Raw genomic sequence first — 23661 nt, forward strand, 5'->3', positions numbered from 1 at the left:
TGTAGTGTGTACACAGCAGAGCTCTATACCATCTGTGAAGCTCTGCTGTACACATTGTCCGATGTGCGCCGTCAATTTCTGCTGTGTACCGACTGCTTGAGCGCACTACAATCTTTAGATACATGTTTCCCTTGGTACCCTCTGGTGCAGCGGATCCAGAACCTGCTGGCCGGGTGTTCGGATGCCGGCACCAGAATTACGTTTATGTGGCGTACAAGCTACATGGGTGTAGAGGGAAGCGAGTTAGATGATAAGGCTGCCAAGGAGGCTGTTCCCTTGCCTCGTTGCCTTACAGGGTTCCAGCTAGTGACATTCGCTCTCAGCAGAGACATCTGGTTATGTCCCATTGGGAGATGGAATGGCAGGCCACCCCTCTCCCGAATAAGCTGAGAGCGATAAAAGGAACTACGAAAGTATGGAAGACTTTGCTTCGGGATTCACGGAGAGAAGCAGTTGTATTATGTCGTCTTCGGATTGGCCATGGCATAGTAACTCTTACGTACTGAAGGGTGAACGCCCCCTGGTGTGTACTGGTTTTTATAATTCGTACACATGGTAGTGATTTTTTTCAAACATTTTGAGTTTTACGATGTTAAAGTTTATTTTTAATCCCACTATGTTTTTTTTATTGGTTATTGGTGAGTGGTACTTGCGGCGGTCATCTAACCGTGGTACACATTCTTACAGAGTGCGTGGACTGGCCGATCTGCGCCGTAGTCTACAACTCCTGAGTGCCATTTCCCTCATCCTCCGAGATGACGTGCAATTTGCAGACCTCGCCATCCGTTTTATGAAGGATAGTGGGTTTTTTTATCGTGTGCAATAATGTCCTTTGTATTAAGGTGTATTTCTGTAAACTACGCTTTTATCCCATTGACTCTATTTTAGTTCGTGTTTGCATATTTTTACAATGTTAAAGTTTATTTTTAATCCCACTATGTTTTTTAATTGATTATTGGTGAGTGGTACTTGCGGCGGTCATCTAACCGTGGTTATGTTTTACTTCTAACTTGAATTAGGGTTTATATTTCTCTGTAGCCTATTTCAAGGCAATGCCTTTGTTTATTACGCAATCTGAGACTGATACATGTTCCTTGGATTGTTATTTATTTATTTATTTATTTATTTATTTATTTATTTATTTATTTATTTATTTATTTATTTATTTATTTATTTATTTATTTTACGGGCTAGAATGTCTAACTACAGAATCAAATTTAATTTAAAACTTAAACTGAAGGTTATATTTTCAGAATTTCAAACTTAACAATTTTTCATCATAAAAATGAAACATCAGGTACAGTGATAATCATAAACAAGTCTAGGAAAAGACAAGATTAGTGGTCTTAGCAAATCCTGGACTTCAAGCCCTCGCTTTACATTTCCTGAGCTCCTAGCTCAAATTTACAAAAGAGCACAAAATTATACAAGGGCAGAAATCCCCTAATTCAAAGAGCACTTGCTCCCAAAATTACAACATCTAGCCTTCAATAGGCATTCATAATTCTTACAAAACTTTAAAAAAAGAGCGAACAGGCTCTCAGTTTCCCAAGCCTACTCGAGGCAACCTCAACTTACAATTACAGGCCTCTCAAGGCACTATTTACAAGTGGAACTTATTTTTACAGGGATATTAAATACCCAACATACTGGGCCTTCGTGGGATAAGAATAACAGGTTAAATTAATGGCCCGAACATAAAATGAATGGAGGCGAATACTTGCACTCCTAGATATGAACCCTTAAAATCTAAAGGGCACTAGGCCGATGAAACGGGGCGATTCCCAAACTACTGAGGTGACTCGTATAAGGATAAATTAATGCATTACGGAAAGGAAAAAAAAAGCAGTTACAAAACGTAGTCATCTCAAACCAAGATGAAAGGGAGCTCGAGAGGGTACATCACTCTCTATCCCCGATTTACAGTTAAAAATTTATGAAACATTTTACATTAGCCGGCAGAAGTTACATTTTATAAACGTAGGTTACATGGTTAAAGATTCGGACCTTCCCCTTGGAATAATCTGCGGCGGTAGCGACAACAAGAAAGATGGAATTATGTGGCCATACCTGGTAGCAGTTCTAGCTGCCGACGAAAAGGCCGCCCGCCTCCTGCTTAACACACACACTCAGAAGATGTCGATCAATTGGCCAAGATATGTGAAAATCCGCAGTTTATAAACCCTCAGAGAAGGTTCGAGATCATTCAGGAATAAACCAGCCACACCCTCTCAATTTAATTGGTCCAATTCAAAGTTACACTTCAGGATCGAACAAGTAGCCAGTGATAGTTGGAAAATTAATTACAGAAATTAGGGATTGGCTAGATTCAAAACTGGCGGCGGAAATAAAGATGAAATATTGCCAACCCAAAAATAAATAAACATCAATCAGTAAAAAAAACTTATGAATACAAAACTTCCTTGAATTATAAGTTCTTACACCTCGCACCAGGGTGCATGATCATAGTTTTTAGTAGTGTCATCTGTGGAAGAATGTCCACACTTCTTGATGAATGGAAAACAAACTAGCAGAAATTTAGTCAGTTTAGGAAACTTCACAATAACAAAATTATTCGATATTTCAGTGGTGACCTCTTCTGATTAAAGTTCCAAGTAGGTGTAGTTTAAGTTTCACTGTTTTACCAATAGAGGAGTTCTTTTAGGCGCTAGTTTTGAGTGCGCGGCGTTGCGGTGTACCTCCCGGTACTATTTATTTATTTATTTATGTATTTATGTATTTATTTATTTATTTATTTATTTATTTATTTATTTATTTATTTATTTATTTATTTATTTATTTATTTATTTATTTATTTATTTATTTATTTATTTATTTATTTATTTCCGTTTGGGCCTGCTATGGACCACGTGGTTCTTATCTCTAGCAGCTTTCTTCTTTGACCAGTACTCCTTCATTCTTGCACTGTGAATGTCTTTTCGCTCCTGAGTCCATTTCACACCTCCTCCCGGACGTACTGTTTTTTCTGTTAGTGACTGGAGAAAGTTTGATGTTTTGATCAACGTTCTGCACCTATTCCTGTCATAAATTTCACTGCGAGCAATGTCCAATTCTTGAAGGTCTTTTCTGACGAGTCTTGTCCACTTGGCATTAGTCGCTTTCCCTCTAGAGATGGTGTGGAAGATTCTGGAGGTGACCCTCTGATTGTCCATTCTCATGACATGGCCATAGAAGTTCAATCTCCTCTTCCTCATAGATGTTGTAATGCTCTCCAATTGTTGGTACAGTTCGTTGTTGTGCCTGATTCTGTACTTGCCTTCTTCTTTAATAGGGCCCATGATTTTTCTCAAGATCTTCCTTTATTTATTTATTTATTTATTTATTTATTTATTTATTTATTTATTTATTTATTTATTTTACATCTTGATATTATGTTTTTATGTGTAAATAAACACGGCTCTGCACAAAATATTTTTCGTTCCTCGAAAGGCCGGACTGTTCCGAAATGTGCTTAGAACTTGGGAGTTTGGAGATTTTTTTTTTTTCGTTGTGTGGATAGTTTTGCTTTAGACTGTAAGCATCAAGATTTTCGAGTGCTTATTGATAAACCACTAAATATTTCATGATGCGTGTGCGCAATGCATCTTAGAGAGAGTGAATCATTTCATTTGTGTCGTCAGCCTGCAATACAATCACTGATCTCAGTATATCAGTAGAGTTCTGTGGATACAATCAACAACCTCCAGTGCAGATTGGACCCAATAGCGAAAGAGTGCCGTACTACAGAACTATACGAGAAAACGTTTGAACGAGCCTACGCAGAGCCATCTGTGTCGGACATCCGGAGCAGTTGTATTAGCACTAAATACCTACGTGAGTTAATCTGGCTTATTCCTTGTTTTTCAGTACGTTTTATTTTCTACAATGGAAGCAGCTCAGAAGAGCCTTTATCAAAAGACGAGCTGTCATCAAACAAAGCCCGCGTAACTAGAACAGCTACATTTGTTAATATTTTCTCTATGGGTTCTAATTTTAACGATATAAAAGTAAGACAGAAACACTTTGCAGAATGGTATAGATCGAGAGGCATTTCAAGAATTCTATTTCGAGTTGCAGTCAAAGATGGAAACATTATTAGAGGTTGAACCGCTGTCATCTATTAGTAAAAGTAGTGACATAAAGCCATAACAATAATAGTGATCTGAAATTGCTTGCTATTTATCTTCCTAAGTTGAATGGGCCACTGTCAGAGTTCATACATTTTCATGATATGTTTAAAAGTTTAGTAATTGATAACGGTGTCCTGACATATTCAGAAGTACCACTATTTATTGTCGTGCTTATCAGATGAGCCACATAAGTTGATAGAGAATTTACTAGTTACACATAACTTCAAATTAGCATGGGAATTGATCTGTAACCGATACAACAATCCTGTCTGGATATGCATGTTAGACAGTTGTTATCGTCGCCCTCTGCCAAGAGTGATCATCCAAAGGAGCTGAGGGCACTAATAAACCAAACGTGCGTTAATTTAAGTGCCATTGAAGTAATGAAGATTCAAACACCTTTGCATGAAATTATAATGTCGCATTACATTTTAGAACGAATCAGTGTTAGCCTTAGAAAACAATGGGAGGTCAAAACTTCAGGCCAACCGTATCCTCGGTTGAAAGAACTGATAGCATTCCTTGAAAGTAGTTGTCAAACTTTAGAGGTAGCCAGTACTAATAAACTAATGGATGAAAGGCTACCCCCAAGGAACCAGATACAGCAACAGTAAGAAGGAAAGTGTAGGGCAAGCCTTCGCGACGACGTCATCAGCGTGTGACTTCTGTGACGCTCCTCATCTCTTATTCCAGTGCTTAAAATTTAGGGATATGGGAATTAATGACAAATTAGATTATGTAAAACGGCATAAACTTTGTTAAAATTGCTTGAAGATTGGTCATAAAACCAGCCACTGTTTCTCTCGAAACTGCAAACTGTGCAACAAAAAGCATCATACTTTACTACACAAGGATACCGGTAACATTTCCCAACAACAATCATATTGCTGTTGAAAGGGAAATGATCACACCTATGAATTGTTGCTATCAACTGCAATCATTAGGGTTACTGCCAGCCAAGGTCGCACTCATGACTGTCGCACTATTCTGGATAGTGCCTCACAGATGAACTTCATGTCGAAAAAGCTCGCTAAAAGTAATCGGGAGATAGTGGGTTCGAGCCCCACTGTTGGCAGCCCTGAAGATGGTTTTCCGTGGTTTCCCATTTTCACACCAGGCAAATGCCGGGGCTGTACCTTAATTAAGGCCACGGCCGCTTCCTTCCACTTCCTAGACCTTTCCTATCCCATCGTCGCCATAAGACATATCTGTGTCAGTGCGACTTAAAGCAAATAGCAAAAAAAAAAAAAAAAAAAAATGATTAGGATTAGCTCTCAGTCAACTCAACGTTCCTATTCAAGGAATTAGCAACTCCAGAGCTATAGAGTCATCACACATTTGCCAAATTCACATTTCATCTAGGATGCATTGTTACAGCCACCATATTGTTTGTTCAGTTTTATCTACGATTACTGGACAGCTTCCTTATTCTCACACCGACTGTACAGATCGGTATTTACCTTCTGGCATTAGCTTGGCAGATCCAAGATTCAACGAACCAGGAGAAATTTACCTACTGCTAGGAACGAGCGTATTTCTTGAAGTTTTACGTTCAGGCCAGTTCACCCAAGAAGGACATCGTACAATCCAGAATACAGTATTTGGCTGGGTGCTGGCAGGTTGCATACCTACTACAAACGTAAGTCAGAAAAAGTCTGCTGCCATAAGTTGTGTAGCAACACATGACTCTCTTCATATTAAGGTGGAATGTTTCTGGGAACAAGAAGAGTTTCGAAGTTCTCCACTCTCTCAGGAGAAGAAACTTTGTGAAGAACATTTTATGAAGCACACAACTCGAGACGAAACGGGAAGAATGGTGAAATTGCCTTTTCGAACCCAGCCAGAGCAACTTGGAGATTCCTTCAACAATGCCATGCATTGTTTCAAAAATATGTAAAGGAGAGTGAAGCCTCAACCATCCTAGGAAATCCTATGTTGAGTTCATGGATGAATATGCTGCATTAAGTCACATGGAACCCGTTGAAGAAATTTGGCCGAGTCAATCATCGCACTACATGCCTCATCACGCTGTGATCAAGGAAGATAGTACCACCACAAAACTTCATAGTACCACCACAAAACTTCTTGTGGTATTCAGTGTGTCAGCATTCTGATGGTGGACCCAACAGTACAAGAAGACCTGTTTTCCATTATTTTAAGATTTAGTATGCATAGATATGCTCTCACTGCAGACATTGAAAAAAAAATGTACAGAGCAATAAAGGTGCATCCAGAAGATCAAGCTCTGAAAATAATAATTTGGAGAAGCTCATATCAAGAACCTACCAGAATCTATAAACTGAACACCGTGATATACGGTACTGCAGCAGTTTCTTTTCTGGCAACAGGGTGTCTTGTGAAGCTGGCTTATGACGAGCAAGAAGTATATCCTTGGGCTGCAGAAATCGTGAAGAGAGACTTTTACGTGGACGACCTACTTACAGGAGCGAACACAATTCAAAACGCAGTTGAGCTGCAAAAGGAGTTAGTGAGATTGCTTCAAAGCGGGGCTTCATACTTAGAAAATTCTGTGCCAACCACCCCACGATCATTGAAGCCATACCTAAGGAATTTCAAGAAACTAGGCTTCCATGGAGTCTTGACAGTAAAGATGAACCCGTAAAAACCCTTGGTTTGTTAAGGCACCCATCGAGTGATCGAATCCAATTTGTCGCTTCTAAGCATACATAAAAATCAACATGGACAAAACGGAAAATACTGGCCAGTATAGCTGCAATATATGACCCACTTGGCTTACTAGGTCCTGTCGTAGTAAGATGCAATATAATTCTTCAACATTTGTGGGAATTACGAGTAAATTGGGATGAAACATTATGTGATGAGCTTCAAGAACAGTGGCAGCAAATACACAACACACTTTCATCTCTTAATGGTATACGCATTCCTCGTTATGTTCTCGGAAGTAGTAATAGCACCCGTACAGATCTTCATGGATTTTCAGATGCTTCAGACCAAGCCTATGGTGCTTGCGTTTACTTGCGATGTGTACACACAAAGGAAACGCAATTGTTTCATTGTTAACTGCAAAATCTCGAGTAGCACCACTGAGAAAAATATCCTTGCCACGTCTTGAGCTGTGTGGTGCCTTACTCCTACCTAGGCTAATGAAGAAAGTGAAGACTGCTATCAAAGACAGAGCAGAATGTGAATTCTACTGGACTATTTCTAATATAGTCTTAGCTTGGATAGTTGGACCACCTAACTCATGGAAGACATATGTGGGAAATCTTGTTTCTGAAATACAAGAGCTGTCTGATACAAAGAATTGGAGACATGTTACTACTCAAGATAACCCTGCGGACATCATTTCAAGAGGAGTTGATCCTTAAAATTTGAAGCTAACTCGGCTGTTGTAGGCAGGACCTTCATGGCTTAAGGAACCTCAAACCACTTGGCCAAAATTTCAAGGAATTGAAGCGAAGGCAGTACCAGAAAGAAAACATGCTAGTATCAGTCTACTTTCCGTGCATTAGCCATGGGAACACCTTCTGAATTATTTCTCCTTATGGTCAAGGTTATTGCGAACCTTGGCATATGTTCTAAGATTTATATACAATCTCAAATGCACTGATACGAGACAACTCCTAACTGGAAGTCTGACAACCACAGAGCTTAATAAATGTATGAACGTCATTGCCCATAATGTTCAGCTAAGTACTTATCATAAAGAAATCCAACCGCTGAAACAAGGTCGGTCAGTTCCCGTTGTTAGCAAGTTAAAATATCTGCGTCCTTTCCTGGATGCAAATTATGTGCTCAGCTTGGGCGGTAGGTTAAAGAACTCGTCAGCACCCTGTGGTCTAAGACATCCAAAGCACCATGCAACAAAACTGTTGATATTGTACGAACATCAAAGGTTATTACATGCCGGCCCTCAATTGCTTCTTGCATCTCTAACACAACGCTTTTGGATACCCAACGGGCGATCTGTCATCCGAAAGACCATCCATAAATGTCTTCGTTGTTTCAGACTGAAGGCTACTACAACAGAGCAGCTGATGGGTCAGTTACTTCCTGCAAGAGTTGAACCAAGAAAGCGAGTTTTAATTGTGGTATAGACTATGATTGACCATTTTACATCAAGCAAGGCACGGTACGCAGCAAGGTGAAGATAAAATGTTATGTTTCCTTATCCGTATGCTTGGCTATTAAAGCAGTTCACCTTGATTTGGTGAGCAGTCTTACACAGAGAAGTTCATGACTGCATTACGAAGATTTTTAGCACGGAGACAGTGACAATGCCACATGCTTTGTGGGTGCAAAAAATGAACTCAAGGAATTGAATCTTCTATTAAAACCGGGTGAGTTGGCAGTGCGGTTAGGGGCACGCGGCTGTGAGCTTGCATCCGGGAGATAGCGGGTTCGAATCCCACTGTCGGCAGCCCTGAAAATGGTTTTCCGTGGTTTCCTATTTTCACACCAGGCAAATGCTGGGGCTGTACCTTAATTAAGGCCACGGCCGCTTCCTTCCAACTCCTAGGCCTTTCCTATCCCATCGTCGCCATAAGACCTATCTGTGTCGGTGCGACGTAAAGCCACTAGCAAAAAAAAAATCTTCCATTAAAGTCACGGAGTCATCAAAGTGAAGTACTATCATTTGCCTCTCAAGAAGGAATTGAGTAGCATTTTGCCCCCCCCCCCCCCCCCCCCCCCTCTCAAGCACCATACTTTGGTGGATTGTGGGAAGTCGGGATAAAATCAGTGAAGTACCATTTAAGGAGAGTAGTGGGGAACACAGTTCTGACATTTGAAGAAATGTAGCCTACACACTCCTCACACAGATTGAAGCTTGCCTCAATTCCAGACCCATCACTCCTTTACCTAACAACCCTGATGAATTCTCCTTAACACCTGGCCACTTGTTAGTAGGTGAACCTCTTATTTCCATGGCGGAGCGAGATTTGCTTCCAGGTCCAGTGTCACGTTTGTCAAGATGGCAACTCATTCAGCGATGCAGACAACAGGTGTGGAAAAGATGGTTTATCGACTATCTGTCCCAACTTCAGCAACGCAGTAAATGATCTACAAGCTGGTACATTAGTAGTCATGAAGGACAATTTACCCCCTCTCGTGTGGCAGACTGGGGTAATTGAGGCTGTTCATCCTGGTGCTGATGAGCAAGTACGTGTTGTATCAGCGCGCACTTCAAAGGGCGTGTACAAACGCCCTATTACAAAACTTTGTGCGTTTCCTCAAGAATAATTTGCTGACTAACATTTAAAATAGTTCTCAAATTCCGCAATCGGAAACTGATACATGTTCTTTGGATTGTTATTTATTTTGCATCTTGTTATTATGTTTTTATGTGTAAATAAACACGACTCTGCACAGAACAGCTTTATTCCATTGAACCTATATTTTCTATAATTTTATTAGAAAATAAGGCATCCACTGATTGTTTTAATCTCATAATCATTTTTCATCATCATTTATTTTAAATTATAGTCAGTGGATATATTTTAAATTTGTTATCATCGTGTCCTTTTGTTCCATCTTGCACCATTTGAGGCCGGTGACCTAGCTGTTAGGTCCTTTTAAACAACAAACATCATCATATCAACATTTTTGTGACGTTTGTTGTTGAGGGATATAAGATAACATGAACTAAACAGTCAAGATGACTTTTTTTTAAAATTTACCCTTGTACAAACAACTAATGTATCTGACCGAGGCCGACTAAAGACAAATATTGAGATTTTGGAAGTTATCCAACGAGCACGAGATATCTATAGTCCTGCATGCATTTACTCTCAAATGCATATTTCATATTCGCAGAGAGACTAACTTACTCGTCTCAAAACAGTGGGTACAATTTTGTGAGTGCTCCATCGTCTACAATTTCGGTCTCACCACCTGTATTCACAACACTAGCATTTGGACATAGCATTGTGACAGCCTCAGCAAACAAGATATCCATCACTACTGATGGACGTTATCGCTCCAGTTATTTCGCTAGGAAAGAGCTCAGCTCCAATTCATAACACAGCTCAGATATTATGGAACTCTTCACTTAATTTTCTTACCATTTAACTAAGCTTAATTGTTATTTATTTTCAAAATAAAATGTTCTATCATTGTAAAAATCATTGAAATGTATTGCAAAATTCTGTTCATTTATCGTGGTTGATATTAGGCTGTCAGTTCGATAAGTCGGTATAGGTGGACGATATGCATCTCTCCTGAAAAAAAAGTTTGTTTCCAGATTAAAACCTTTACCGATGCCTTCTTCGAAGGAATAAAAAAATCGACAAGCTTTTGAGTAATTTCATCTTATACTTCTAGAAGCGTCCAGGAACATGCACCGTTAAATAATCTGTGGATATTTTTCTCTGTTACAGTTTTGACCCAACAGTGAAATTGACTAATCTGTCATCCAAACAGGTATGGCTTCTTTATTATTTGAAGTTGTGTAAATTTCGTATTTTTGTATTCGGGTTTGAATTTGGCTGGAATTAGTGTTATTCGAGGGTATTGGAATGTTACAACACAGTGTCGTTGGCTTTCGGCACGTGAAGGAACTCCTGTGGTGCATAATTTCCGATACTCTGAAGTTTCTTAAAATGTATAGCAATTGAAGCGATCAAATAATATTATTTAACTTCATTCTAAAACTCGGTAACTTTCCAGCAAGAAAAATATGGCCCTCCGGCAGCACAGCGGGTTATTTAGTCACTCATGATATGATACCAACAGTTGACAAAGCCGGTAGTAAGCTCCGGCACGGTTGTGCCTTGCTCGAAAAGTATGAATACTGTTTAAATGTAAGTCCGGCTCAGCAGAGACGTAAACTGTATCACAGCAGGAAAGTAAACTCCCGTTTGTACTATTTGTTTACAAGTTAGTGCCGTATTCGTTTTCATACTGCGTAAGCAGGTGACGCGCTGAATCATTTGCATTGGGTTTCTAGTTGGCGCTGAATTACAGCATGGGCGTGTCCTGCTCTGTTATGGTTGTTCAAAATGGGAAAAATCTCATAGTTGTCAAACGTTCTTCTTTCATGTTTGCCGGGCTGAGTGGCTCAGACGGTTGAGCCGCTGGCCTTCTAACCCCAACTTAGCAGGTTCGATCCTGGCTCAGTCCGGTGGTGCTCAGATACGTCAGGCTCCTGTCGCTAGATTTACTGGCACGTAAAATAACTGCTGTGGGACAACATTCCGGCACATCGGCTTCTCCGAAAACCGTCAAAGTAGTTTGTGGGACGTAAAACATTATTATTATTATTATTATTATTATTATTATTATTATTATTATTATTATTATTATTATTATTACACTGGCGGAAACAAATATCCAAACACCATGATATAGGGCCTAGTCGAAGTAACATATTTAATTGACTACAAGACTACAGATTAATATCCGCGCGAGAAAAGCCATCGTAAATGTGCCATGCTGATCCATTAATAATCGGTGTAATCGCCTGACTGTTGAATGCAGGCATGCAACCGTGCATGCATTGTGTCGTACAGGTGTCGGATGTCAGTTCCATGCCTGCTGCACTTGGTCATAGAGTTAGACTATGAAAATAAATAAATCCAAAACAAAAGTAATGGAGTGCAGTCGAACGAAGTCAGGTAATGCAGGATTTTTTTTCTTTACGTCGCACCGACACAGATAGGTCTTATGGCGACGTTGGGATAGAAAAGGGCCAGGACTGGGAAGGAAGCGGTCGTGGCCATAATTAAGGTACAGCTGGTGTGAAATGGGAAACCATGGAAAACCGTATTCCGGGCTGCCGACAGTGTGGTTCGAACCAACTATCTCCTGGATGAAAGCTCACAGCTGCGCGCCCCTAACCGCACGACCAACTCGCCCGGTATCAGGAAATGAAGTATTAAAGGTGCTTTGAGTACTAGAATAACTAATGATGGCAGAAATAAGGAGGGCATAAAATGCAGACTAGCGCAAGCAAGAAAGGTCTTTCTTAAGAAAAGAAATCTGTTCACTTCGAACATTCGATATAGGAATTAGATGTTTTTGAAGACGTTCGTCTGGAGCGTGGCATTGCATCGTATGGGAGTTCAGTATTTCAGTATGGACGATAAGTAGCTCAGAAAGAAAGCCAATAGAAGCTTTTGAAATGTGGCGTTACAGAAGGATGCTGAAGGTGAGATGAGTAGATCCTATCACGAATGAAGAGATACTGAATCAAATTGGTGAGAGGAGAACGGTTTGAAGAAATTTGATCAGAAGAAGAGATAACATGATAATACATCTTAAGGCATTCAAGAATTGTTCAGTTGGGTTTTGAAGGAAATGTAGGCTGTAAGAACGGCTGGGGTAGACCAAGGTATGAATATGATAAACAGATTAGAGTAGATGTAGGATGTAGTAGTTAAGTAGAAATGAAACGGTTAGCACAGGATAGGGTGGCATGGATAGCAGCACCAAACCAGTCTATGGACTGACGACTCAAACATCATCATTATTATTAACAATTTCCAGAACAACAACTCTCTGAGGAATGCAACGAAATAGAATTAATGAATTCAGAACATGATTTTTTCAACATGTATAAGAAAGTGAAACGAGTAACTGGTGCATATAACAGGAAGGGTAGTGGAGTCCTCCTTAATAAGAATGGTGACATCTTAGCGAGCACAGAAGAGAAACTGAAGGAATGGATGGAATATGTACAAAATCTCTTCTTGGATCGCAGAAATGTGGATCATGGTGCTTGGGCAGACGATATTATACGTACAGAAGTAGAATATGCCATAAGAACAGTGAAGAATGGGAAGGCTCCAGGCCCTGATGAGATGTATGCTGAGATACTGAAACGCCTTGAGAAAGAAAAATCCCTTTCATTATTAGTTGACGTATTCAATATTCACCGCAGTGGAACCATTCCTCGAGACTGGCACAAATCGACTTGCGTAATATTGCCTAAGAGAGTTAATATAAAATTCTGCAATGGATATAGAACAATTAGTTTGATGAGCCACGTTCTGAAAGTATTCCTAAAAGTCTTGCATGCGAGAATTTATCATAAATGTGAGGAGAATATCGGAACCTCGCAGTTTAGCTTCAGACGTGGTTTTGGTACTAGAGAGGCATTATTCAATCTGCAGGTATTAGTCCAACGGTGCCGAGGTGTCAATGTCGATGTTTTTGCTTGTTTCATCGATTACGAAAAGGCCTTCGATACAGTCCGCCAGGATGAACTTGTGAACATTCTTCGAGAATTAGGACTTGATGGACGGGACATTCGTATTATTGGTAATCTCTACTGGAACCAGTGTGCTGGCATAAGAGTTGATGGTCGTGTCTCGGAAGAAGTATCAATTATGAAAGGAGTTCGCCAAGGCTGTATTCTTTCCCCCCTGCTTTTTAACATCTATTCAGGAAAGATTTTTCGAGATGCTCTTTACGGAAAGACTCAAGGAATTGTGGTTAATGGTTTCATAATAAATGACATCAGGTACGCCGATGGCACTGTGCTACTTGCAACCAATCTCCAGGATCTACAGGAACTACTTAATGCTGTCACTGAAGCCAGCAGCGCAATGGGCTTTAAGCTTAATGTAAAGAATACCAAGTGGATGGTTATAAGTAGGAAAGAAGATGGAATTCGAGGTAATCTCACAACAGCGAAGGAACAGATCGCGAGAGTGGCAACAATTAAATACCTGGGATGTCACATTAATGCTGACTGGGACCTTACTCAAGAGATCCGATGCAGAACTGAGCAGGCCAGAACTGCTTTTCAGAGACTTAGAAAACTTTTGACAAGCCGTGACCTTTCCATTTCACTACGGACACGACTACTCTGGTGCTACGTTTTCAGCATTCTGTTTGACGGCGTTGAGGCATGGACACTAACTGAGACCATGTGCAAGAGATTGCAAGCATTTGAAATGTGGACGTACCGAAGGATGCTGAAGATACCTTGAACAGCTAAAATGACCAATATAGACGTTTTGCACCGTATGAACAAAGAACAAGAAATTCTCACTACAATCAAGAGAAGGAAGCTAGAATACTTTGGTCATATGATGCGGAACTCTAAATACTCCAAGGGAAAATTAATGGAAAACGTGGTCCGGGGAGAAGTAGGACATCATGGCTCGGCAACTTGAGCCAGTGGTTTGGGGTGACAAAGCTTACTCTGTTCAGAACAGCTATGAATAAACAACAGATCATGCTACTGATCGCCAATGTTCTGCGAGGATATGGCACATGAAGAAGAAGAAGAAGAAGGAGAAGAAGAAGAAGTGACTTTGATAAAGAAAGCAATCCAATGCAAGGCATATTTTCTGTAATACATCTGAATAATCCCAAATGTTTTGCCATATAATGTGTTTTGAAGCGACGAATAACACAACCTGCCTCACAGTATATCTTGAATTTCTTCCAGTCTTCTTTACCTTTGCACTGTGACAGGAATTTCAGAATTCGAGGAATAAAAGTGAAGTTATATGCCACCTTGTGGCTAAGTAACTAGGCGCACAAAATGTTTATCTTCGGAACTAGCAAATGTACCCGTGCTTCGTTACGGTATTCTACATTGTATACGGATCTTCTTTTCTTTTCTTTTCTTTTCTTTTCTTTTCTTTTCTTTTCTTTTCTTTTCTTTTCTTTTCTTTTCTAGCCTATTTCAATCCACTGCTGGATATAGGCCTCTTCCATATGCTTCCAATGTCTTTGGTCTTGAGCCATTTGGAACCAGCGTGTTCCAGCCAACAGCTTTGTCATCGAGCCATCTCTTCTGGGGTCTTCCAATGCCTCTCTTGTGTTCCCAGTGAAGTAAATTACTGTACATGCAGTGAAAAAGATTTTTTTAAATTGCATGTCTCTTAACGTTATCGGACAAACGGCATGGACAGGTCCCCATACGTTGTTTCAAATGTGAAGTGTGAGTTGTGGAGTTGTGATGATAACGGCAGGTTCACTTGCCTACTGCCATTCACAATCGAGTTTGGAAGTTGACAGTATAATTGCAGGCCCCATTGCCTACCACGCGGTCACAATCTATTTGGGAAGTTTTCGTTACAATGCCAGGCCCCCTTTCCTATTTCCAGACATATTACAGTTGGTGAGTTTTTATTGTAATGGCAGGCAACTTCCCTACTGTCAGTCAAAATTGAGTTGTGCTGTTATCATTATAATGATAGGACCCTTTTCGTACTGCCAGCCAGCTTACTGCCAGTCACACAGAGTTGGTGAGTTTCCATTAAAATAGCAGGCCACGATGCCTAATGCCAGTCACGTTATGGGTGGGTAAATTTGTTTATAATGGCAGACACCCTTGCCTACAGCCAAACTCAATCGGGTAGGAGAGTTTTGAACAACATTGCATGCCCCCTTGCCTTCTGCAAGTCAAATAGAGGAGTGAATTATTCATTACAGTGGTAAGGCCCTCCTTACTAAATCCACTTACGCAGGAGTTGGAGGAGGACCCCATTCATACTGCCAAAGTCGATGCTAGGAGTACTGATTACAATATGAGACACATCCTTTCTCGATCGCTACAATACATCACTGAATGTATGAAGGGCGTACTATATTGTTTTGCACTTTATTTTTTTCTACCCAAATGATGTACATTACTCATCAGTTGTTACGTCCACCTTCTCAACATAATCTCCTTGCAACTGTATGCACTTTTGCCATCGATGTGTCAGTCTCTCCAAACCTTCCTGAAACCATTTTTTCGGAGTGCTGCGTACTCATGCCTTGACAGCTGTGTCCAGTTCTGCAAATCCGCAAAACGGCGATCACGCATAGGTTTCTTCTTGTTACCGAACAGGTGATAATCACATTTCTTTGGCGGTGGACTTCCCCTATGCTTCCATTGCATCGATTGTTGTTTCGTTTGTGGCTCATGGTAATGAAGCCATGTCTCATCACCAGTCACAAACCTAGCCATGAAGTCGGTTGGATCTTGATCATGGCGTTGCAAATGTTCTTTGCACACGTCTCTGCTTTTCGTCTGCAGACAACAGTCTAGGCACCCACGTGGATGACACCTTCCCCAACTGTTAGTGGCCGTGCACGATCCGCTGCAGGGTGTTTCGGCTAATTCCTATGGTTGCCTCTATTTCCGTAAATGTGATGCATTTGTTTCCTTGGATGGCCTGTTCGACCCAGGCAGTGTTGGCTGGTTTTGACACTGTTACATTCCTTCCAGAACTGGTTCCCTTATCCACCGATGTGCGCCCTGTTTTCCAACCTTCCATCCAGTTGTAAACTATTTTCCGTGACGGCGCATGTTCTCCACAGACTGCCACCAAGCGCCGATGAATTTCTGCCTTCTTTCCATTGGAACCAAGTCGTATAGCGCTGTCCCTGACGGTTGCTTTCCATGTTGTCTGCTCCTACGATGAGTGTTGTTTTGGAAAGGCTGTGACAAGTGCATTCGTTGGCCCCTTTGCGTGTGCTGCTACCAAACGGTGGAACAAGACACTAGTTACAGGTCACCACCTTCAAAAGTGAAATGTGAACCATACCCGGATGTACAAAAAATAAAGTGTAAAACAATATAATACGCCCCTCGTATATAGATCGACATACGAAAGTATACGCATATTTACAATATTGCAGACCTTCATTTACAGATTAACTGCTGCTAAACGGTATGTCATATCGACAAACGGATTGTACCATAAGAGCCGTATTTAGCGGTCTAAATGGCTGGCCCTGTGATATTTTCTCTTATCTCATCAGTTCATGGGTCAGAGTTAGAAACGTTGAATAGGATGACATTTGGTTAAGATAGTCTTACAGTGCATTACTTTTCGGATAATTATGTGACAGCTACAAACATAGCATTCGGCTCACGTATGGCTACTGGGTGGGCCAATGTTCGTGGAAAATTTGTTGATTCTGTGTTTCCTATAAGTGATTCGAAGTATGAAATACGCGTGTAAAAATGGCAAAATTTACTTACAATCGAGAAATAGAGACAAATCTAACGTATAAGGGATAGAGATACGAAAAAATACCATAGGACCAAAGTTATAGATTACTCGAAATTGAACGGAGATTATGCCATCCGTTTTGTGATAGGACGTACCGTTTAGCCAAGAAATATCTCGATACAAAGTTCTGCACTGTCACTAAAATTGACTCCATATTTCGATATTCTTCGTGGAGGGGATGGGGGAAGGGGAAAATTTAAAGATCTTGGAAGTTTTCCGTCGGTTACAGGCTAAAACGTATAATTTTGCGAAATTTCAATCTTCTAGTTCGTCTGGCAGATTGTACTGCAATCTTGATTTTGGGGGAGAGGGGTAAAAATTAGGACTTTCAGGAAACTAAAGGTAAAAAATATGCAGGTGGTCATTATTATCCCTTAAACGGATAGCTGTGCGAAAATTTCGCCAAAATAGTCAGTGTACAGACACACGGTCGTTGCGATTTTATTTATATAAATAGATAAGGGATCTACTCCACGTACAACACCTTTTGGGCTATGTTCGCTGGACTTGGCCTGCAAAACCGACCGTTCATGATATCTCCCTTATTAATCCTCCTATCGAAATGTTGCACATGAGAAAAATTTTTTTAGAAATTGATTTCCAGTAAGGATGGTAGATTTCCATTAATTTTGGATGTGCATATTTTGTGGGAGTGCAAAATCATGGTTTGGGTTTCAGATAAACCCCCCAGTAAATTTAGGTATTCAGAAATAAAATTGGCCCTAAATCCTACCCAAAGTTGATTCTAAATATCAAGTTTGGTAGAAATATATCCAGTAGTTTTCAAGTTATAAGAACTCAGACAAACCGACAGACAGACACCAAAGCTAAAAAATTTCCAGATGGTCATTATTACACCTGAAGCGGATAACTGTTCGGAAATTTCGCCAAAATTTTAAGTTTATTACTGTATACTGTTCTGCAGCCCGAATATCCTCGGGATTTTAGTTTTTCGTAAAACAAGTTGTAAAAAGGTTAATGTGAAGTACTAGTGTAAGTTGATTTTCTGGGCCGTTAAGGAACTCATTTTCAAGATAAAATTCTTACTTTCGGGAATCATTGATGGTACGTCGAACGCGTGCCACAGCGCCAGTTGATTTTGTTCTCTCCTTGCCATAACTTCCGGACTGCACAAACTTCATAGGTACTTGTATAAACTTTCCTGTGCTCTGGATAGGCCTATAGTATGATATAACCAATGAGAATATCTGTGGCACGCCCGACTGTTCAAGAGCTGTGTCTACTTCCTCTGACTGATAACCATAGGACGGAAGCGTGTGGCACAATTCCGCTTTTCCGTATTGCGACCTAGAACAACTGAAGCGAATATGTAGGCCTAGATGATGTTCAGTAATAGAACTAGGGCCGGTTTCATCAAACTCTGTTACGGATTTAACGTCACGTTAAACTGCTTTAACGGGATAGTTAACAGATTGGCTGTTTCATTAACCTTCGTTAATGTTAACGCGCCGTTAAACTCTCTGTTAACGTAGCACACTCGCCCTGGTAAGCTGCTTGACGTCGTGTTAAAAAAATAGCTGGAATAGATTTTGTGTTTGGTGCTCAGGTGCTTTATAGATTACCTTCAAAATGCTGAGAGACAGGAAGTTTCGTTGAGAAAAAATTACATACTTGAACTAACGGAAATTCAGTCTTTGGAGCGATATAGGTTATCTAAACCTGTTGCGAGGAAAGTACGCGAAGAGATAGAAGAGAGGTTAGACTACCGTAGGCCTACAGGACGAAATTCACCCCTGTTTCCATTACAGCAAATGCTGATTACACTGAGAGATTATGCAACGGGGTCATTCAGATCGTTACGAGAGATATCAGTATTGTAAATTCTGTGGCTTGGTTCTAAAAGGGCCAATGTCATTTTTTACCGAAATTGAGATCTTAACTGATGCAAACGCGTTTTATCCTGGCTTGCAACATGTTAAAAGGGCCAATGTCTCTGTTAAGTACTAAACGAACAGTTAACGTTGAATTAAATAAGCCCTTGCCAATAATGTTAGATTACCAATAAAGATTAGAGACCTGGCAATTTTTAAAGAATACGATAGAAAAATTAGCGTTTAATAAGGTGACTTCCACAAAGAAAGTATAAAGTTATTTAAAGTTAGTTGTTGAAAAAAATAATTGGAAAACTATAAGCAACACTTCAAATGCTCATAGCTCAAAAACAGGTTTTTTTGACATTGGCCCTTTTAGAACCAAGCCACAGAATTGTAAGAGTGATAGGTAGGACTACTTGAACTAATATTCAACTAACTTACTCATATGTAAGAAACATTGAGTTGAAATATAAACTCAAAAGAAGGGAGAGCATAAGCATATGCAACCTACACCATGTATAACCTGGTAGGCCTAATTTATAATATGATTGTGCTACTGTAGGTATTAATGATGTGTCCAGTTAATAAAGCTCAGTTTAAAAACCTCTGTGAGGTAATATGAAACAGATATCTCACGCAATAACAAGAATGCTTTAAAACCAAAGCAGTATTTCATAGAAGAGACTTAGGCATTATACTGGAATTCCATTTATTTATTAACATGTAACAAATATTACATTTTGTATTGAAATATGAATGCAAAGGGAGGGGGATCATAATCAAATGGAGCCTACACCATGCATAACCTGGTAGGCCTAATCTATAATATGATTGTTCTACTGTAATTATTAATGATATGTCCAGTTAATAAAATTGAACTTAAAACACCTCTGAATGGTAATAGGAAAGAGATAACTCACACAATGTAATGTTTTAAAACCAAAGCATCATTCCATAGAAGAGATATAGGTATTGTACTGATATTCCATTAACTTATAAAATGTAACAAACATTAGATTTTGTATTGAAATATAAATTCAAATGTAGAGGTATCATAATCACACGTAGCCTTCTAATATGATTGTGTTGCTGTAGTTATTAATGATGAGTCCAGTTAATAAAAATCAGTTTATAAACCTCTGCATGGTAATACGAAACAGATCTCTTACACAATAACAAGATTGTTTTAAAACCAAAGCATCATTTCATAGAAGAGTGATACTGATATTCCATTAACTTATAACATGTAACAAACATCACATTTTGTATTGAAATATAAATTCAAAGGGAGGTTGATCATAATCACATGTAGCCTTCACCATGTATAACCTGGTGGGCCTAATTTCTAATATAATTGTACTACTGTAGTTACTAATGGTCGGTCCAGTTAATAAAATTCTTATATTGTGATATTCTGCATCGTAAGTCTCCATAACAAAGAGGCTCAATTTCGTCGCCGATTAATGCAATAATCTTCGAAGTCATACCACCTCCGATCTTGGACCGCTCCAACTCGTTCTTCGAATAATCTTTTTTTTTTGGTCCTTCTTTCTTAGGTTGTCATAGAGGTAATTCAAATGGAACCTTTTATTCCGCGCAAAAAGAGAACGGGAGAAAGGTGAAAAATGAATTACTCGCACATTGTGCCCGGCACCGTTTAGAAGAGCGAACTAATGTTAATGCTACTTACACGCTGCTGACTTGATCGTTAACGTTAACGCCACGTTAGTTAACGAGCTTGTTATAGTGTTCTGGGAAACGCGATTTCTACAACACCACGTTAAAAACGAAGCGGTGTTGACAGGACGGCTGCGATCGCCGCGACATCTTGCTGAACGTTTTAGTCTTCAAGTGTGTAATGGCGATAAGGGGCGTGTCTTTGAACAACTGTTTTCTAGCCGTGTACTTAATAATATGAAATTCACCGTGATAGAGACGTGCAATAATCACATATTTCCTTACTTTATACAACAAAATTGGTCTAAATTATGTACGGTAATCAAATTTATAAAAATCGTGTTCGGAACACATATACCCTCTTTCTAATTAGTGCACACATTTTGTATGAGGGTAAGAGATTACAATAAATGGGATATAACCAATGCTACTTTCTTTGTACCAGTAGAGTATTTAATAACACTGAAATCAGCATGCTGTACAGAAAAAAGTCAATGTGGGCTGTATGTACAATCTATATAAATGAAGTTGTAGGGGGTCCGCTGTCTGTAATTTCGTTTGTTTTGCCAAATTTTCAGTTATTTATCCGTTTTAGATCAACTCAAGACCGAATCGGTGGTTTTTATTTTTCGTGTCTGTCTGTCTGTCTGTTTGTCCCACCACCATCACGGCGAAACGGCTGGATAGATCTCAACCAAACTTCATATTTAGATTATACTCATCCCGAGGAAGGTTTCGATACGCATATCATATTAAAATCTTACTGGGGGGGTATAGGAAAACCAGAAAGGTTTTTCTCCATTTTATCTTATGCTATTGATTTTCTATAAACTCCGTGGACCGTATGTGAAACGCATCTTCATTATAAACAATCGTTATGTTCATAATTTACCTTATTCTTCAAATGACGGAGAAATTTACTATTTTCTGCGGGTATCCTGCTCTGTATTGAGTGACCGACAGACCGACAACGAACCTACAGGTTACCATGGCAACGTCTCTGATTGCATGCCAGCAGGGAAGTAACGTATTGCCATTTTCCTCATCATGCCTTTAAATTCGTGGTTGTTCCTTGGGTAGAAGGCAAGACATGCGTTAATCGGCCATTCTGCGGGATATTGGCGGAATATCGTTGAGGAGGTTATAACCGTCCTCGAATAGCTTAAGTAATAACACCATTAGTCATCTTCTTATCTATTTACCTAAGAATCCCTGCGTCTAAATTTCTCCTCTGTTACTGCTTTCTTGGATAACTCATACCAGCATAATTTATTGAGGGGCATTTGATTTTCCAATACATACACTTAGAATTTACATATTTGTACTGATCCCGCTGTCCTCAGTTATAATCCTATTTTCTGTTAATTTCAACTTTCTCAGCTGTGTTACTTTCTTCCTTAATTACTCCGTATGTATGCGAGTGCTAATCCCAAACCTGGGCAATCTTTTCTTGGAGGAAATACATCTTCCAGGCCATGCAAATGTATAACTTTTGGTCCCGGAAAATATTGAAATGTGGATGCAATGTTAACCACGGTGCAGACCTTCCTTTCGGAATAATTGGTAGCTAAACCGTAAGTCGTATCACAAAAGGTCGCATTTCAATTTGGAGAGATCTAAAACTTTGGGCCTATGACATTTTGTCGTATCTCTATCCCTTATTCGTTAAATGTACTGCATTTCTTGAGTTCAAGTTATGTTGTACTTTTTACACGTGTATGTTATTGTTTGGCACACTTATAGGAAAGATGCAATCATGACATTGGGCAGGCAAATTGACCTTACCAGTGGCCATATGTTCGCAAAATTTTATGATTCCAGGGTCACATGAGTATTTAAAAAAAAAAAAACAGTGTGTGTGAAAACTGTACCAAGTTTCACCCCATTCAATGAATAACTGAATCTAACCCATAAATATAGGAGATACGGGAAAATGTCATAGGACCAACCATGTAAAACACTGAACGAGTCGTCTGATGGTGAAGCCCGTTTGTAGGTGCAATTTAATAGTCTTACCCACTGCATTTACATTAATTTACGAAGTCCGTATACAATGTAGAATACCGTAGCGAAGCACGGTTACATTTGCTAGTATTTAATAAAATAACATTCATTTAGATCAGAACACTGTACAGAAACACGTCTATGTAAGCTAGATGTACAATATTTAATAATACCATTCATTAAAATAAATAAATAAAATAAATAAATAAATAAATGGCGTGTGGCCTCCGGAGAGGCCTGTGTAAGTCTTTCGATTTGACACCTAATAGGCAACCTGCTCGTATGTGAGAATACACAGACCCTGAAGCATCGCAATTAACCAATGAAGGTTAAAAAATATCCAATCCGGCCGGGAATCGAACCATGGAGCCGGGCATTCATTGAAATCAGCACACTGCACAGAAACACGTCAATTTGAAGTACAGTAATTACACTGTGCAGAAAAATACCCCCTGCGGGTGGGTGCGATAGAGTAACACCCACGGTATCTCCTGCCCGTCGTAAGAGACCATTAAAAGGGGGCGCCTGTAGCCTGGGTTTGCGACCACGAGCCCCTTAGCCGAATTCTGACATTGCTACCACCCCATTTGTGCCAGGCTCCTTACTTTCATCTACCGTATCTGATCTCTCTTGGTCAACTCTTGTTCTTGTTCAACCCGGACTGTATTATGTTCACGAAGCTTAGAGAATCTTTCATTTCCACGCCCTTCGTGGCCCATGACTTTCTTAGCTCGATACCCTCATTTTTCGAAGTGTTGGTGACCTTCAATTTTTTTCCCCCCTGATTAGTGTTAACAGAGGATAGTTGTACTTCCTCGTAAAACAATAATCACAACCACCACCTGTACAAAGAAATGTCAAGGCTCTAAGTACAGTATTGAATAGCATTAATTGAACTCAGTACGTTGTACTGAAAAATGTCAATGTAGCATACTGGCCTTTGATCCAAGGGGTCCCGGGTTCTATTCCCGGCCGGGCTGGGGATTTTTTAACCTTCATTAGTTAATTCCGATTTTTCGGGGTCTGGGTGTGTGTGCCGTCTTGAGCATTAGAATTCATGATATGGCTCCATTC

General features: G+C 39.8%; 1 protein-coding gene across 1 annotated transcript in view; it reads left to right on the forward strand.

Moving 5' to 3' along the window:
• Positions 1-23661, forward strand: part of LOC136856749 (serine-rich adhesin for platelets) — a 369374-nt gene that overhangs the window by 37596 nt on the left and 308117 nt on the right. Inside the window, exon 2 of the mRNA XM_067134840.2 lies at positions 10490-10532. The gene's annotated coding sequence lies outside the window, so the exon portion shown is untranslated. The remainder of the gene's footprint in view (positions 1-10489; positions 10533-23661) is intronic.

The sequence above is a fragment of the Anabrus simplex genome, chromosome 1, assembly GCF_040414725.1.
Source record: "Anabrus simplex isolate iqAnaSimp1 chromosome 1, ASM4041472v1, whole genome shotgun sequence".
Lineage (NCBI taxonomy): Eukaryota > Metazoa > Arthropoda > Insecta > Orthoptera > Tettigoniidae > Anabrus > Anabrus simplex.